The sequence below is a fragment of the Astyanax mexicanus genome, unplaced genomic scaffold (assembly GCF_023375975.1).
Source record: "Astyanax mexicanus isolate ESR-SI-001 unplaced genomic scaffold, AstMex3_surface scaffold_34, whole genome shotgun sequence".
Taxonomy (NCBI): Eukaryota; Metazoa; Chordata; class Actinopteri; order Characiformes; family Acestrorhamphidae; genus Astyanax; species Astyanax mexicanus.
Genome location: NW_026040044.1, coordinates 1 through 16,045, shown reverse-complemented (window position 1 = coordinate 16,045; position 16,045 = coordinate 1). Strand labels below are relative to the sequence as shown.

General features: G+C 47.6%; 14 non-coding genes across 14 annotated transcripts; 9 read left to right on the top strand and 5 right to left on the bottom strand.

Annotated features, from left to right (window-relative positions):
- Window positions 1-592: 592 nt before the first annotated feature.
- On the bottom strand, window positions 593-666 carry trnai-aau (transfer RNA isoleucine (anticodon AAU)). Its single transcript has one exon. It is a non-coding gene; the product is annotated as a tRNA-Ile (tRNA).
- Window positions 667-919: 253 nt separating this feature from the next.
- trnav-uac (transfer RNA valine (anticodon UAC)) lies at window positions 920-992 on the bottom strand. The gene has a single exon. It is a non-coding gene; the product is annotated as a tRNA-Val (tRNA).
- A 120-nt stretch (window positions 993-1,112) lies between these two features.
- Window positions 1,113-1,184, top strand: trnag-ucc (transfer RNA glycine (anticodon UCC)). Its single transcript has one exon. It is a non-coding gene; the product is annotated as a tRNA-Gly (tRNA).
- Window positions 1,185-2,163: 979 nt separating this feature from the next.
- trnav-uac (transfer RNA valine (anticodon UAC)) lies at window positions 2,164-2,236 on the bottom strand. The gene has a single exon. It is a non-coding gene; the product is annotated as a tRNA-Val (tRNA).
- A 120-nt stretch (window positions 2,237-2,356) lies between these two features.
- On the top strand, window positions 2,357-2,428 carry trnag-ucc (transfer RNA glycine (anticodon UCC)). Its single transcript has one exon. It is a non-coding gene; the product is annotated as a tRNA-Gly (tRNA).
- A 652-nt stretch (window positions 2,429-3,080) lies between these two features.
- On the bottom strand, window positions 3,081-3,154 carry trnai-aau (transfer RNA isoleucine (anticodon AAU)). The gene has a single exon. It is a non-coding gene; the product is annotated as a tRNA-Ile (tRNA).
- Window positions 3,155-3,600: 446 nt separating this feature from the next.
- On the top strand, window positions 3,601-3,672 carry trnag-ucc (transfer RNA glycine (anticodon UCC)). Its single transcript has one exon. It is a non-coding gene; the product is annotated as a tRNA-Gly (tRNA).
- A 652-nt stretch (window positions 3,673-4,324) lies between these two features.
- On the bottom strand, window positions 4,325-4,398 carry trnai-aau (transfer RNA isoleucine (anticodon AAU)). The gene has a single exon. It is a non-coding gene; the product is annotated as a tRNA-Ile (tRNA).
- Window positions 4,399-6,088: 1,690 nt separating this feature from the next.
- Window positions 6,089-6,160, top strand: trnag-ucc (transfer RNA glycine (anticodon UCC)). Its single transcript has one exon. It is a non-coding gene; the product is annotated as a tRNA-Gly (tRNA).
- Window positions 6,161-7,332: 1,172 nt separating this feature from the next.
- trnag-ucc (transfer RNA glycine (anticodon UCC)) lies at window positions 7,333-7,404 on the top strand. The gene has a single exon. It is a non-coding gene; the product is annotated as a tRNA-Gly (tRNA).
- A 1,172-nt stretch (window positions 7,405-8,576) lies between these two features.
- trnag-ucc (transfer RNA glycine (anticodon UCC)) lies at window positions 8,577-8,648 on the top strand. Its single transcript has one exon. It is a non-coding gene; the product is annotated as a tRNA-Gly (tRNA).
- Window positions 8,649-9,820: 1,172 nt separating this feature from the next.
- trnag-ucc (transfer RNA glycine (anticodon UCC)) lies at window positions 9,821-9,892 on the top strand. Its single transcript has one exon. It is a non-coding gene; the product is annotated as a tRNA-Gly (tRNA).
- Window positions 9,893-12,308: 2,416 nt separating this feature from the next.
- Window positions 12,309-12,380, top strand: trnag-ucc (transfer RNA glycine (anticodon UCC)). Its single transcript has one exon. It is a non-coding gene; the product is annotated as a tRNA-Gly (tRNA).
- A 1,172-nt stretch (window positions 12,381-13,552) lies between these two features.
- trnag-ucc (transfer RNA glycine (anticodon UCC)) lies at window positions 13,553-13,624 on the top strand. Its single transcript has one exon. It is a non-coding gene; the product is annotated as a tRNA-Gly (tRNA).
- The last annotated feature ends 2,421 nt before the right edge of the window (window positions 13,625-16,045 follow it).

The window sequence follows — 16,045 nt, the reverse complement described above, 5'->3', positions numbered from 1 at the left end:
TTCAGAAAAAACATACTCTCTCCCCGTCGGGGAATCGAACCCCGGTCTGCCGCGTGACAGGCGGAGATACTGTCCACTATACAAACGAGTAAGCTGTGTGCAGCTGAATCTCTACAACATGCAACAGGTAATACTGGCCCCTTCTCAATCTTCACAGAAGGTGTGTGTGTTCTTGTGCCTTTTTCATTAGGGAATGCATGGTGAGTGAGCTTGTCAGTGATGTAAAGTCCCAGAAACCTGAAACTGTGCATAGTTCTCCCTGTGCTACTGCTGAAGTGAGTCACCTCTGATCAACATGCTTCAGCCTTCTAAATGTTATGCTGTTGTCATGAGAGGCTAACAGCTCCTGTTTCTTCAAGGGGAATTAGCTCAAATGGTAGAGCGCTCGCTTAGCATGCGAGAGGTAGCGGGATCGATGCCCGCATTCTCCAACGAAGGTTTTGACTGTGTGAATGCCACTGAGAACAGCTTTAAAAACTATAAGTTTGAGTGTATAACTTCAGTGTACGTTATTTACCTGATTCACCATTTGCCTCTGCTTGACAGATGACCGTCTGAAAGCATGATATAGCAAAACAAAGAGAAGAACTTTTGGCCCGTACGGGGATCGAACCCGCGACCTTGGCGTTATTAGCACCACGCTCTAACCAACTGAGCTAACCGGCCCACAGTTGAAAGCTGAACCCTTCAGGCATGACGGATGAATGTCCACCAGGTGTAATTGTTTTATTCTGTTTTTTTCCACATCCGAAGCCAAGCGCAGAAGGCACAACAACAGCACGGGGATGGCATGATTGCTTCCTGTGCTCGCAATTGTCTTAATAAGGCCTAACACAAAATATAGATTGTTCCCATCTACTAATGAGGTGTGATGACAGGCTTGCCCATAGTGTCAGACAAAAGACAAGAACTAAAGGCATGTTTCTGCCTGGTTTCGAACCAGGGACCTTTCGCGTGTAAGGCGAACGTGATGACCACTACACTACAGAAACCACAATTTTCCACCAAGCGTGCATGTGTCCCGCAGTGGAAATGACAGAGTTTGGTCATCTTTCCCAGGGGAAAATTTACACTGAGGGTCTTTCAGCAAAACAATGGTGTGCTTGTTTGTGGCGTTGGTGGTATAGTGGTGAGCATAGCTGCCTTCCAAGCAGTTGACCCGGGTTCGATTCCCGGCCAACGCATTGCCTTTAGCGCGTCGTACCTCGCTGCTCCAAAATCTTTTCAGGTTTTTCGGCCGTAGGTTCAGAAAAAACATACTCTCTCCCCGTCGGGGAATCGAACCCCGGTCTTCCGCGTGACAGGCGGAGATACTGTCCACTATACTAACGAGGAAGCTGTGTGCAGCTGAATCTCTACAACATGCAACAGGTAATATCTGGCCCCTTCTCAATCTTCACAGAAGGTGTGTGTGTTCTTGTGCCTTTTTCATTAGGGAATGCATGGTGAGTGAGCTTGTCAGTGATGTGAAGTCCCAGAAACCCGAAACTGTGCATAGTTCTCCCTGTGCTACTGCTGAAGTGAGTCACCTCTGATCAACATGCTTCAGCCTTCTAAATGTTATGCTGTTGTCATGAGAGGCTAACAGCTCCTGTTTCTTCAAGGGGAATTAGCTCAAATGGTAGAGCGCTCGCTTAGCATGCGAGAGGCAGCGGGATCGATGCCCGCATTCTCCAACGAAGGTTTTGACTGTGTGAATGCCACTGAGAACAGCTTTAAAAACTATAAGTTTGAGTGTATAACTTCAGTGTACGTTATTTACCTGATTCACCATTTGCCTCTGCTTGACAGATGACAGTCTGAAAGCATGATATAGCAAAACAAAGAGAAGAACTTTTGGCCCGTACGGGGATCGAACCCCGACCTTGGCGTTATTAGCACCACGCTCTAACCAACTGAGCTAACCGGCCCACAGTTGATAGCGGAACCCTTCAGGCATGACGGATGAATGTCCACAAGGTGTAATTGTTTTATTCTGTTTTTTTCCACATCCGAAGCCAAGCGCAGAAGGCACAACAACAGCACGGGGATGGCATGATTGCTTCCTGTGCTCGCAATTGTCTTAATAAGGCCTAACACAAAATATAGATTGTTCCCATCTACTAATGAGGTGTGATGACAGGCTTGCCCATAGTGTCAGACAAAAGACAAGAACTAAAGGCATGTTTCTGCCTGGTTTCGAACCAGGGACCTTTCGCGTGTAAGGCGAACGTGATGACCACTACACTACAGAAACCACAATTTTCCACCAAGCGTGCATGTGTCCCGCAGTGGAAATGACAGAGTTTTGTCATCTTTCCCAGGGGAAAATTTGCACTGAGGCTCTTTCAGCAAAACAATGGTGTGCTTGTTTGTGGCGTTGGTGGTATAGTGGTGAGCATAGCTGCCTTCCAAGCAGTTGACCCGGGTTCGATTCCCGGCCAACGCATTGTCTTTAGCACGTCGCACCTTGCTGCTCCAAAACCCTTTCAGGTTTTTCGGCCGTAGGTTCAGAAAAAACATATTCTCTCCCCGTCGAGGAATCGAACCCCGGTCTTCCGCGTGACAGGCGGAGATACTGTCCACTATACTAACGAGGAAGCTGTGTGCAGCTGAATCTCTGCAACATGCAACAGGTCATACTGGCCCCTTCTCAATCTAAACAGAAGGTGTGTGTGTTCTTGTGCCTTTTTCATTAGGGAATGCATGGTGAGTGAGCTTGTCAGTGATGTGAAGTCCCAGAAACCTGAAACTGTGCATAGTTCTCCCTGTGCTACTGCTGAAGTGAGTCACCTCTGATCAACATGCTTCAGCCTTCTAAATGTTATGCTGTTGTCATGAGAGGCTAACAGCTCCTGTTTCTTCAAGGGGAATTAGCTCAAATGGTAGAGCGCTCGCTTAGCATGCGAGAGGCAGCGGGATCGATGCCCGCATTCTCCAACGAAGGTTTTGACTGTGTGAATGCCACTGAGAACAGCTTTAAAAACTATAAGTGTGAGTGTATAACTTCAGTGTACGTTATTTACCTGATTCACCATTTGCCTCTGCTTGACAGATGACCGTCTGAAAGCATGATATAGCAAAACAAAGAGAAGAATTTTTGGCCCGTACGGGGATCGAACCCGCGACCTTGGCGTTATTAGCACCACGCTCTAACCAACTGAGCTAACCGGCCCACAGTTGAAAGCGGAACCCTTCAGGCATGACGGATGAATGTCCACCAGGTGTAATTGTTTTATTCTGTTTTTTTCCACATCCGAAGCCAAGCGCAGAAGGCACAACAACAGCACGGGGATGGCATGATTGCTTCCTGTGCTCGCAATTGTCTTAACAAGGCCTAACACAAAATATAGATTGTTCCCATCTACTAATGAGGTGTGATGACAGGCTTGCCCATAGTGTCAGACAAAAGACAAGAACTAAAGGCATGTTTCTGCCTGGTTTCGAACCAGGAACCTTTCGCGTGTAAGGCGAATGTGATGACCACTACACTACAGAAACCACAATTTTCCACCAAGCGTGCATGTGTCCCGCAGTGGAAATGACAGAGTTTGGTCATCTTTCCCAGGGGAAAATTTGCACTGAGGGTCTTTCAGCAAAACAATGGTGTGCTTGTTTGTGGCGTTGGTGGTATAGTGGTGAGCATAGCTGCCTTCCAAGCAGTTGACCCGGGTTCGATTCCCGGCCAACGCATTGCATTTAGCACGTCGCACCTTGCTGCTCCAAAACCCTTTCAGGTTTTTCGGCCGTAGGTTCAGAAAAAACATATTCTCTCCCCGTCGGGGAATCGAACCCCGGTCTTTCGCGTGACAGGCGGAGATACTGTCCACTATACTAACGAGGAAGCTGTGTGCAGCTGAATCTCTGCAACATGCAACAGGTAATACTGGCCCCTTCTCAATCTTCACAGAAGGTGTGTGTGTTCTTGTGCCTTTTTCATTAGGGAATGCATGGTGAGTGAGCTTGTCAGTGATGTGAAGTCCCAGAAACCTGAAACTGTGCATAGTTCTCCCTGTGCTACTGCTGAAGTGAGTCACCTCTGATCAACATGCTTCAGCCTTCTAAATGTTATGCTGTTGTCATGAGAGGCTAACAGCTCCTGTTTCTTCAAGGGGAATTAGCTCAAATGGTAGAGCGCTCGCTTAGCATGCGAGAGGTAGCGGGATCGATGCCCGCATTCTCCAACGAAGGTTTTGACTGTGTGAATGCCACTGAGAACAGCTTTAAAAACTATAAGTGTGAGTGTATAACTTCAGTGTACGTTATTTACCTGATTCACCATTTGCCTCTGCTTGACAGATGACCGTCTGAAAGCATGATATAGCAAAACAAAGAGAAGAATTTTTGGCCCGTACGGGGATCGAACCCGCGACCTTGGCGTTATTAGCACCACGCTCTAACCAACTGAGCTAACCGGCCCACAGTTGAAAGCGGAACCCTTCAGGCATGACGGATGAATGTCCACCAGGTGTAATTGTTTTATTCTGTTTTTTTCAACATCCGAAGCCAAGCGCAGAAGGCACAACAACAGCACGGGGATGGCATGATTGCTTCCTGTGCTCGCAATTGTCTTAACAAGGCCTAACACAAAATATAGATTGTTCCCATCTACTAATGAGGTGTGATGACAGGCTTGCCCATAGTGTCAGACAAAAGACAAGAACTAAAGGCATGTTTCTGCCTGGTTTCGAACCAGGGACCTTTCGCGTGTAAGGCGAATGTGATGACCACTACACTACAGAAACCACAATTTTCCACCAAGCGTGCATGTGTCCCGCAGTGGAAATGACAGAGTTTGGTCATCTTTCCCAGGGGAAAATTTGCACTGAGGGTCTTTCAGCAAAACAATGGTGTGCTTGTTTGTGGCGTTGGTGGTATAGTGGTGAGCATAGCTGCCTTCCAAGCAGTTGACCCGGGTTCGATTCCCGGCCAATGCATCGCATTTAGCACGTCGCACCTTGCTGCTCCAAAACCTTTTCAGGTTTTTCGGCCGTAGGTTCAGAAAAAACATATTCTCTCCCCGTCGGGGAATCGAACCCCGGTCTTCCGCGTGACAGGCGGAGATACTGTCCACTATACTAACGAGGAAGCTGTGTGCAGCTGAATCTCTACAACATGCAACAGGTAATACTGGCCCCTTCTCAATCTTCACAGAAGGTGTGTGTGTTCTTGTGCCTTTTTCATTAGGGAATGCATGGTGAGTGAGCTTGTCAGTGATGTGAAGTCCCAGAAACCCGAAACTGTGCATAGTTCTCCCTGTGCTACTGCTGAAGTGAGTCACCTCTGATCAACATGCTTCAGCCTTCTAAATGTTATGCTGTTGTCATGAGAGGCTAACAGCTCCTGTTTCTTCAAGGGGAATTAGCTCAAATGGTAGAGCGCTCGCTTAGCATGCGAGAGGTAGCGGGATCGATGCCCGCATTCTCCAACGAAGGTTTTGACTGTGTGAATGCCACTGAGAACAGCTTTAAAAACTATAAGTTTGAGTGTATAACTTCAGTGTACGTTATTTATCTGATTCACCATTTGCCTCTGCTTGACAGATGACCGTCTGAAAGCATGATATAGCAAAACAAAGAGAGGAACTTTTGGCCCGTACAGGGATCGAACCCGCGACCTTGGCGTTATTAGCACCACGCTCTAACCAACTGAGCTAACCGGCCCACAGTTGATAGCGGAACCCTTCAGGCATGACGGATGAATGTCCACCAGGTGTAATTGTTTTATTCTGTTTTTTTCCACATCCGAAGGCAAGCGCAGAAGGCACAACAACAGCACGGGGATGGCATGATTGCTTCCTGTGCTCGCAATTGTCTTAATAAGGCCTAACACAAAATATAGATTGTTCCCATCTACTAATGAGGTGTGATGACAGGCTTGCCCATAGTGTCAGACAAAAGACAAGAACTAAAGGCATGTTTCTGCCTGGTTTCGAACCAGGGACCTTTCGCGTGTAAGGCGAACGTGATGACCACTCCACTACAGAAACCACAATTTTCCACCAAGCGTGCATGTGTCCCGCAGTGGAAATGACAGAGTTTGGTCATCTTTCCCAGGGGAAAATTTGCACTGAGGGTCTTTCAGCAAAACAATGGTGTGCTTGTTTGTGGCGTTGGTGGTATAGTGGTGAGCATAGCTGCCTTCCAAGCAGTTGACCCGGGTTCGATTCCCGGCCAACGCATTGCCTTTAGCGCGTCGCACCTCGCTGCTCCAAAACCTTTTCAGGTTTTTCGGCCGTAGGTTCAGAAAAAACATACTCTCTCCCCGTCGGGGAATCGAACCCCGGTCTTCCGCGTGACAGGCGGAGATACTGTCCACTATACTAACGAGGAAGCTGTGTGCAGCTGAATCTCTGCAACATGCAACAGGTAATACTGGCCCCTTCTCAATCTTCACAGAAGGTGTGTGTGTTCTTGTGCCTTTTTCATTAGGGAATGCATGGTGAGTGAGCTTGTCAGTGATGTGAAGTCCCAGAAACCTGAAACTGTGCATAGTTCTCCCTGTGCTACTGCTGAAGTGAGTCACCTCTGATCAACATGCTTCAGCCTTCTAAATGTTATGCTGTTGTCATGAGAGGCTAACAGCTGCTGTTTCTTCAAGGGGAATTAGCTCAAATGGTAGAGCGCTCGCTTAGCATTCGAGAGGTAGCGGGATCGATGCCCGCATTCTCCAACGAAGGTTTTGACTGTGTGAATGCCACTGAGAACAGCTTTAAAAACTATAAGTTTAAGTGTATAACTTCAGTGTACGTTATTTACCTGATTCACCATTTGCCTCTGCTTGACAGATGACCGTCTGAAAGCATGATATAGCAAAACAAAGAGAAGAACTTTTGGCCCGTACGGGGATCGAACCCGCGACCTTGGCGTTATTAGCACCACGCTCTAACCAACTGAGCTAACCGGCCCACAGTTGATAACGGAACCCTTCAGGCATGACGGATGAAGGTCCACAAGGTGTAATTGTTTTATTCTGTTTTTTTCCACATCCGAAGGCAAGCGCAGAAGGCACAACAACAGCACGGGGATGGCATGATTGCTTCCTGTGCTCGCAATTGTCTTAATAAGGCCTAACACAAAATATAGATTGTTCCCATCTACTAATGAGGTGTGATGACAGGCTTGCCCATAGTGTCAGACAAAAGACAAGAACTAAAGGCATGTTTCTGCCTGGTTTCGAACCAGGGACCTTTCGCGTGTAAGGCGAACGTGATGACCACTACACTACAGAAACCACAATTTTCCACCAAGCGTGCATGTGTCCCGCAGTGGAAATGACAGAGTTTGGTCATCTTTCCCAGGGGAAAATTTACACTGAGGGTCTTTCAGCAAAACAATGGTGTGCTTGTTTGTGGCGTTGGTGGTATAGTGGTGAGCATAGCTGCCTTCCAAGCAGTTGACCCGGGTTCGATTCCCGGCCAACGCATTGCCTTTAGCGCGTCGCACCTCGCTGCTCCAAAACCTTTTCAGGTTTTTCGGCCGTAGGTTCAGAAAAAACATACTCTCTCCCCGTCGGGGAATCGAACCCCGGTCTTCCGCGTGACAGGCGGAGATACTGCCCACTATACTAACGAGGAAGCTGTGTGCAGCTGAATCTCTGCAACATGCAACAGGTAATACTGGCCCCTTCTCAATCTTCACAGAAGGTGTGTGTGTTCTTGTGCCTTTTTCATTAGGGAATGCATGGTGAGTGAGCTTGTCAGTGATGTGAAGTCCCAGAAACCTGAAACTGTGCATAGTTCTCCCTGTGCTACTGCTGAAGTGAGTCACCTCTGATCAACATGCTTCAGCCTTCTAAATGTTATGCTGTTGTCATGAGAGGCTAACAGCTCCTGTTTCTTCAAGGGGAATTAGCTCAAATGGTAGAGCGCTCACTTAGCATGCGAGAGGTAGCGGGATCGATGCCCGCATTCTCCAACGAAGGTTTTGACTGTGTGAATGCCACTTAGAACAGCTTTAAAAACTATAAGTTTGAGTGTATAACTTCAGTGTACGTTATTTACCTGATTCACCATTTGCCTCTGCTTGACAGATGACCGTCTGAAAGCATGATATAGTAAAACAAAGAGAAGAACTTTTGGCCCGTACGGGGATCGAACCCGCGACCTTGGCGTTATTAGCACCACGCTCTTACCAACTGAGCTAACCGGCCCACAGTTGTTGGCGAAACCCTTCAGGCATGACGGATGAATGTCCACAAGGTGTAATTGTTTTATTCTGTTTTTTTCCACATCCGAAGGCAAGCGCAGAAGGCACAACAACAGCACGGGGATGGCATGATTGCTTCCTGTGCTCGCAATTGTCTTAACAAGGCCTAACACAAAATATAGATTGTTCCCATCTACTAATGAGGTGTGATGACAGGCTTGCCCATAGTGTCAGACAAAAGACAAGAACTAAAGGCATGTTTCTGCCTGGTTTCGAACCAGGGACCTTTCGCGTGTAAGGCGAATGTGATGACCACTACACTACAGAAACCACAATTTTCCACCAAGCGTGCATGTGTCCCGCAGTGGAAATGACAGAGTTTGGTCATCTTTCCCAGGGGAAAATTTGCACTGAGGGTCTTTCAGCAAAACAATGGTGTGCTTGTTTGTGGCGTTGGTGGTATAGTGGTGAGCATAGCTGCCTTCCAAGCAGTTGACCCGGGTTCGATTCCCGGCCAACGCATCGCATTTAGCACGTCGCACCTTGCTGCTCCAAAACCTTTTCAGGTTTTTCGGCCGTAGGTTCAGAAAAAACATATTCTCTCCCCGTCGGGGAATCGAACCCCGGTCTTCCGCGTGACAGGCGGAGATACTGTCCACTATACTAACGAGGAAGCTGTGTGCAGCTGAATCTCTACAACATGCAACAGGTAATACTGGCCCCTTCTCAATCTTCACAGAAGGTGTGTGTGTTCTTGTGCCTTTTTCATTAGGGAATGCATGGTGAGTGAGCTTGTCAGTGATGTGAAGTCCCAGAAACCCGAAACTGTGCATAGTTCTCCCTGTGCCACTGCTGAAGTGAGTCACCTCTGATCAACATGCTTCAGCCTTCTAAATGTTATGCTGTTGTCATGAGAGGCTAACAGCTCCTGTTTCTTCAAGGGGAATTAGCTCAAATGGTAGAGCGCTCGCTTAGCATGCGAGAGGTAGCGGGATCGATGCCCGCATTCTCCAACGAAGGTTTTGACTGTGTGAATGCCACTGAGAACAGCTTTAAAAACTATAAGTTTGAGTGTATAACTTCAGTGTACGTTATTTATCTGATTCACCATTTGCCTCTGCTTGACAGATGACCGTCTGAAAGCATGATATAGCAAAACAAAGAGAGGAACTTTTGGCCCGTACAGGGATCGAACCCGCGACCTTGGCGTTATTAGCACCACGCTCTAACCAACTGAGCTAACCGGCCCACAGTTGATAGCGGAACCCTTCAGGCATGACGGATGAATGTCCACCAGGTGTAATTGTTTTATTCTGTTTTTTTCCACATCCGAAGGCAAGCGCAGAAGGCACAACAACAGCACGGGGATGGCATGATTGCTTCCTGTGCTCGCAATTGTCTTAATAAGGCCTAACACAAAATATAGATTGTTCCCATCTACTAATGAGGTGTGATGACAGGCTTGCCCATAGTGTCAGACAAAAGACAAGAACTAAAGGCATGTTTCTGCCTGGTTTCGAACCAGGGACCTTTCGCGTGTAAGGCGAACGTGATGACCACTCCACTACAGAAACCACAATTTTCCACCAAGCGTGCATGTGTCCCGCAGTGGAAATGACAGAGTTTGGTCATCTTTCCCAGGGGAAAATTTGCACTGAGGGTCTTTCAGCAAAACAATGGTGTGCTTGTTTGTGGCGTTGGTGGTATAGTGGTGAGCATAGCTGCCTTCCAAGCAGTTGACCCGGGTTCGATTCCCGGCCAACGCATTGCCTTTAGCGCGTCGCACCTCGCTGCTCCAAAACCTTTTCAGGTTTTTCGGCCGTAGGTTCAGAAAAAACATACTCTCTCCCCGTCGGGGAATCGAACCCCGGTCTTCCGCGTGACAGGCGGAGATACTGTCCACTATACTAACGAGGAAGCTGTGTGCAGCTGAATCTCTGCAACATGCAACAGGTAATACTGGGCCCTTCTCAATCTTCACAGAAGGTGTGTGTGTTCTTGTGCCTTTTTCATTAGGGAATGCATGGTGAGTGAGCTTGTCAGTGATGTGAAGTCCCAGAAACCTGAAACTGTGCATAGTTCTCCCTGTGCTACTGCTGAAGTGAGTCACCTCTGATCAACATGCTTCAGCCTTCTAAATGTTATGCTGTTGTCATGAGAGGCTAACAGCTCCTGTTTCTTCAAGGGGAATTAGCTCAAATGGTAGAGCGCTCGCTTAGCATGCGAGAGGTAGCGGGATCGATGCCCGCATTCTCCAACGAAGGTTTTGACTGTGTGAATGCCACTGAGAACAGCTTTAAAAACTATAAGTTTGAGTGTATAACTTCAGTGTACGTTATTTACCTGATTCACCATTTGCCTCTGCTTGACAGATGACCGTCTGAAAGCATGATATAGCAAAACAAAGAGAAGAACTTTTGGCCCGTACGGGGATCGAACCCGCGACCTTGGCGTTATTAGCACCACGCTCTAACCAACTGAGCTAACCGGCCCACAGTTGAAAGCTGAACCCTTCAGGCATGACGGATGAATGTCCACCAGGTGTAATTGTTTTATTCTGTTTTTTTCCACATCCGAAGCCAAGCGCAGAAGGCACAACAACAGCACGGGGATGGCATGATTGCTTCCTGTGCTCGCAATTGTCTTAATAAGGCCTAACACAAAATATAGATTGTTCCCATCTACTAATGAGGTGTGATGACAGGCTTGCCCATAGTGTCAGACAAAAGACAAGAACTAAAGGCATGTTTCTGCCTGGTTTCGAACCAGGGACCTTTCGCGTGTAAGGCGAACGTGATGACCACTACACTACAGAAACCACAATTTTCCACCAAGCGTGCATGTGTCCCGCAGTGGAAATGACAGAGTTTGGTCATCTTTCCCAGGGGAAAATTTGCACTGAGGGTCTTTCAGCAAAACAATGGTGTGCTTGTTTGTGGTGTTGGTGGTATAGTGGTGAGCATAGCTGCCTTCCAAGCAGTTGACCCGGGTTCGATTCCCGGCCAACGCATTGCCTTTAGCGCGTCGCACCTCGCTGCTCCAAAACCTTTTCATGTTTTTCGGCCGTAGGTTCAGAAAAAACATACTCTCTCCCCGTCGGGGAATCGAACCCCGGTCTTCCGCGTGACAGGCGGAGATACTGTCCACTATACTAACGAGGAAGCTGTGTGCAGCTGAATCTCTGCAACATGCAACAGGTAATACTGGCCCCTTCTCAATCTTCACAGAAGGTGTGTGTGTTCTTGTGCCTTTTTCATTAGGGAATGCATGGTGAGTGAGCTTGTCAGTGATGTGAAGTCCCAGAAACCCGAAACTGTGCATAGTTCTCCCTGTGCTACTGCTGAAGTGAGTCACCTCTGATCAACATGCTTCAGCCTTCTAAATGTTATGCTGTTGTCATGAGAGGCTAACAGCTCCTGTTTCTTCAAGGGGAATTAGCTCAAATGGTAGAGCGCTCGCTTAGCATGCGAGAGGTAGCGGGATCGATGCCCGCATTCTCCAACGAAGGTTTTGACTGTGTGAATGCCACTGAGAACAGCTTTAAAAACTATAAGTTTGAGTGTATAACTTCAGTGTACGTTATTTACCTGATTCACCATTTGCCTCTGCTTGACAGATGACCGTCTGAAAGCATGATATAGCAAAACAAAGAGAAGAATTTTTGGCCCGTACGGGGATCGAACCCGCGACCTTGGCGTTATTAGCACCACGCTCTAACCAACTGAGCTAACCGGCCCACAGTTGATAGCGGAACCCTTCAGGCATGACGGATGAATGTCCACCAGGTGTAATTGTTTTATTCTGTTTTTTTCCACATCCGAAGGCAAGCGCAGAAGGCACAACAACAGCACGGGGATGGCATGATTGCTTCCTGTGCTCGCAATTGTCTTAATAAGGCCTAACACAAAATATAGATTGTTCCCATCTACTAATGAGGTGTGATGACAGGCTTGCCCATAGTGTCAGACAAAAGACAAGAACTAAAGGCATGTTTCTGCCTGGTTTCGAACCAGGGACCTTTCGCGTGTAAGGCGAACGTGATGACCACTCCACTACAGAAACCACAATTTTCCACCAAGCGTGCATGTGTCCCGCAGTGGAAATGACAGAGTTTGGTCATCTTTCCCAGGGGAAAATTTACACTGAGGGTCTTTCAGCAAAACAATGGTGTGCTTGTTTGTGGCGTTGGTGGTATAGTGGTGAGCATAGCTGCCTTCCAAGCAGTTGACCCGGGTTCGATTCCCGGCCAACGCATTGCCTTTAGCGCGTCGCACCTCGCTGCTCCAAAACCTTTTCAGGTTTTTCGGCCGTAGGTTCAGAAAAAACATACTCTCTCCCCGTCGGGGAATCAAACCCCGGTCTTCCGCGTGACAGGCGGAGATACTGTCCACTATACTAACGAGGAAGCTGTGTGCAGCTGAATCTCTGCAACATGCAACAGGTAATACTGGCCCCTTCTCAATCTTCACAGAAGGTGTGTGTGTTCTTGTGCCTTTTTCATTAGGGAATGCATGGTGAGTGAGCTTGTCAGTGATGTGAAGTCCCAGAAACCTGAAACTGTGCATAGTTCTCCCTGTGCTACTGCTGAAGTGAGTCACCTCTGATCAACATGCTTCAGCCTTCTAAATGTTATGCTGTTGTCATGAGAGGCTAACAGCTCCTGTTTCTTCAAGGGGAATTAGCTCAAATGGTAGAGCGCTCGCTTAGCATGCGAGAGGTAGCGGGATCGATGCCCGCATTCTCCAACGAAGGTTTTGACTGTGTGAATGCCACTGAGAACAGCTTTAAAAACTATAAGTTTGAGTGTATAACTTCAGTGTACGTTATTTACCTGATTCACCATTTGCCTCTGCTTGACAGATGACCGTCTGAAAGCATGATATAGCAAAACAAAGAGAAGAACTTTTGGCCCGTACGGGGATCGAACCCGCGACCTTGGCGTTATTAGCACCACGCTCTAACCAACTGAGCTAACCGGCCCACAGTTGATAACGGAACCCTTCAGGCATGACGGATGAAGGTCCACAAGGTGTAATTGTTTTATTCTGTTTTTTTCCACATCCGAAGGCAAGCGCAGAAGGCACAACAACAGCACGGGGATGGCATGATTGCTTCCTGTGCTCGCAATTGTCTTAATAAGGCCTAACACAAAATATAGATTGTTCCCATCTACTAATGAGGTGTGATGACAGGCTTGCCCATAGTGTCAGACAAAAGACAAGAACTAAAGGCATGTTTCTGCCTGGTTTCGAACCAGGGACCTTTCGCGTGTAAGGCGAACGTGATGACCACTACACTACAGAAACCACAATTTTCCACCAAGCGTGCATGTGTCCCGCAGTGGAAATGACAGAGTTTGGTCATCTTTCCCAGGGGAAAATTTACACTGAGGGTCTTTCAGCAAAACAATGGTGTGCTTGTTTGTGGCGTTGGTGGTATAGTGGTGAGCATAGCTGCCTTCCAAGCAGTTGACCCGGGTTCGATTCCCGGCCAACGCATTGCCTTTAGCGCGTCGCACCTCGCTGCTCCAAAACCTTTTCAGGTTTTTCGGCCGTAGGTTCAGAAAAAACATACTCTCTCCCCGTCGGGGAATCGAACCCCGGTCTTCCGCGTGACAGGCGGAGATACTGCCCACTATACTAACGAGGAAGCTGTGTGCAGCTGAATCTCTGCAACATGCAACAGGTAATACTGGCCCCTTCTCAATCTTCACAGAAGGTGTGTGTGTTCTTGTGCCTTTTTCATTAGGGAATGCATGGTGAGTGAGCTTGTCAGTGATGTGAAGTCCCAGAAACCTGAAACTGTGCATAGTTCTCCCTGTGCTACTGCTGAAGTGAGTCACCTCTGATCAACATGCTTCAGCCTTCTAAATGTTATGCTGTTGTCATGAGAGGCTAACAGCTCCTGTTTCTTCAAGGGGAATTAGCTCAAATGGTAGAGCGCTCACTTAGCATGCGAGAGGTAGCGGGATCGATGCCCGCATTCTCCAACGAAGGTTTTGACTGTGTGAATGCCACTTAGAACAGCTTTAAAAACTATAAGTTTGAGTGTATAACTTCAGTGTACGTTATTTACCTGATTCACCATTTGCCTCTGCTTGACAGATGACCGTCTGAAAGCATGATATAGTAAAACAAAGAGAAGAACTTTTGGCCCGTACGGGGATCGAACCCGCGACCTTGGCGTTATTAGCACCACGCTCTTACCAACTGAGCTAACCGGCCCACAGTTGTTGGCGAAACCCTTCAGGCATGACGGATGAATGTCCACAAGGTGTAATTGTTTTATTCTGTTTTTTTCCACATCCGAAGGCAAGCGCAGAAGGCACAACAACAGCACGGGGATGGCATGATTGCTTCCTGTGCTCGCAATTGTCTTAATAAGGCCTAACACAAAATATAGATTGTTCCCATCTACTAATGAGGTGTGATGACAGGCTTGCCCATAGTGTCAGACAAAAGACAAGAACTAAAGGCATATTTCTGCCTGGTTTCGAACCAGGGACCTTTCGCGTGTAAGGCGAACGTGATGACCACTACACTACAGAAACCACAATTTTCCACCAAGCGTGCATGTGTCCCGCAGTGGAAATGACAGAGTTTGGTCATCTTTCCCAGGGGAAAATTTACACTGAGGGTCTTTCAGCAAAACAATGGTGTGCTTGTTTGTGGCGTTGGTGGTATAGTGGTGAGCATAGCTGCCTTCCAAGCAGTTGACCCGGGTTCGATTCCCGGCCAATGCATTGCCTTTAGCGCGTCGCACCTTGCTGATCCAAAACCTTTTCAGGTTTTTCGGCAGTAGGTTCAGAAAAAACATACTCTCTCCCCGTCGGGGAATAGAACCCCGGTCTTCCGCGTGACAGGCGGAGATACTGTCCACTATACTAACGAGGAAGCTGTGTACAGCTGAATCTCTGCAACATGCAACAGGTAATACTGGCCCCTTCTCAATCTTCACAGAAGGTGTGTGTGTTCTTGTGCCTTTTTCATTAGGGAATGCATGGTGAGTGAGCTTGTCAGTGATGTGAAGTCCCAGAAACCTAAAACTGTGCATAGTTCTCCCTGTGCTACTGCTGAAGTGAGTCACCTCTGATCAACATGCTTCAGCCTTCTAAATGTTATGCTGTTGTCATGAGAGGCTAACAGCTCCTGTTTCTTCAAGGGGAATTAGCTCAAATGGTAGAGCGCTCGCTTAGCATGCGAGAGGTAGCGGGATCGATGCCCGCATTCTCCAACGAAGGTTTTGACTGTGTGAATGCCACTGAGAACAGCTTTAAAAACTATAAGTTTGAGTGTATAACTTCAGTGTACGTTATTTACCTGATTCACCATTTGCCTCTGCTTGACAGATGACCTTCTGAAAGCATGATATAGCGAAACAAAGAGAAGAACTTTTGGCCCGTACGGGGATCGAACCCGCGACCTTGGCGTTATTAGCACCACGCTCTAACCAACTGAGCTAACCGGCCCACAGTTGAAAGCTGAACCCTTCAGGCATGACGGATGAATGTCCACCAGGTGTAATTGTTTTATTCTGTTTTTTTCCACATCCGAAGCCAAGCGCAGAAGGCACAACAACAGCACGGGGATGGCATGATTGCTTCCTGTGCTCGCAATTGTCTTAATAAGGCCTAACACAAAATATAGATTGTTCCCATCTACTAATGAGGTGTGATGACAGGCTTGCCCATAGTGTCAGACAAAAGACAAGAACTAAAGGCATGTTTCTGCCTGGTTTCGAACCAGGGACCTTTCGCGTGTAAGGCGAACGTGATGACCACTACACTACAGAAACCACAATTTTCCACCAAGCGTGCATGTGTCCCGCAGTGGAAATGACCGAGTTTTGTCATCTTTCCCAGGGGAAAATTTGCACTGAGGGTCTTTCAGCAAAACAATGGTGTGCTTGTTTGTGGCGTT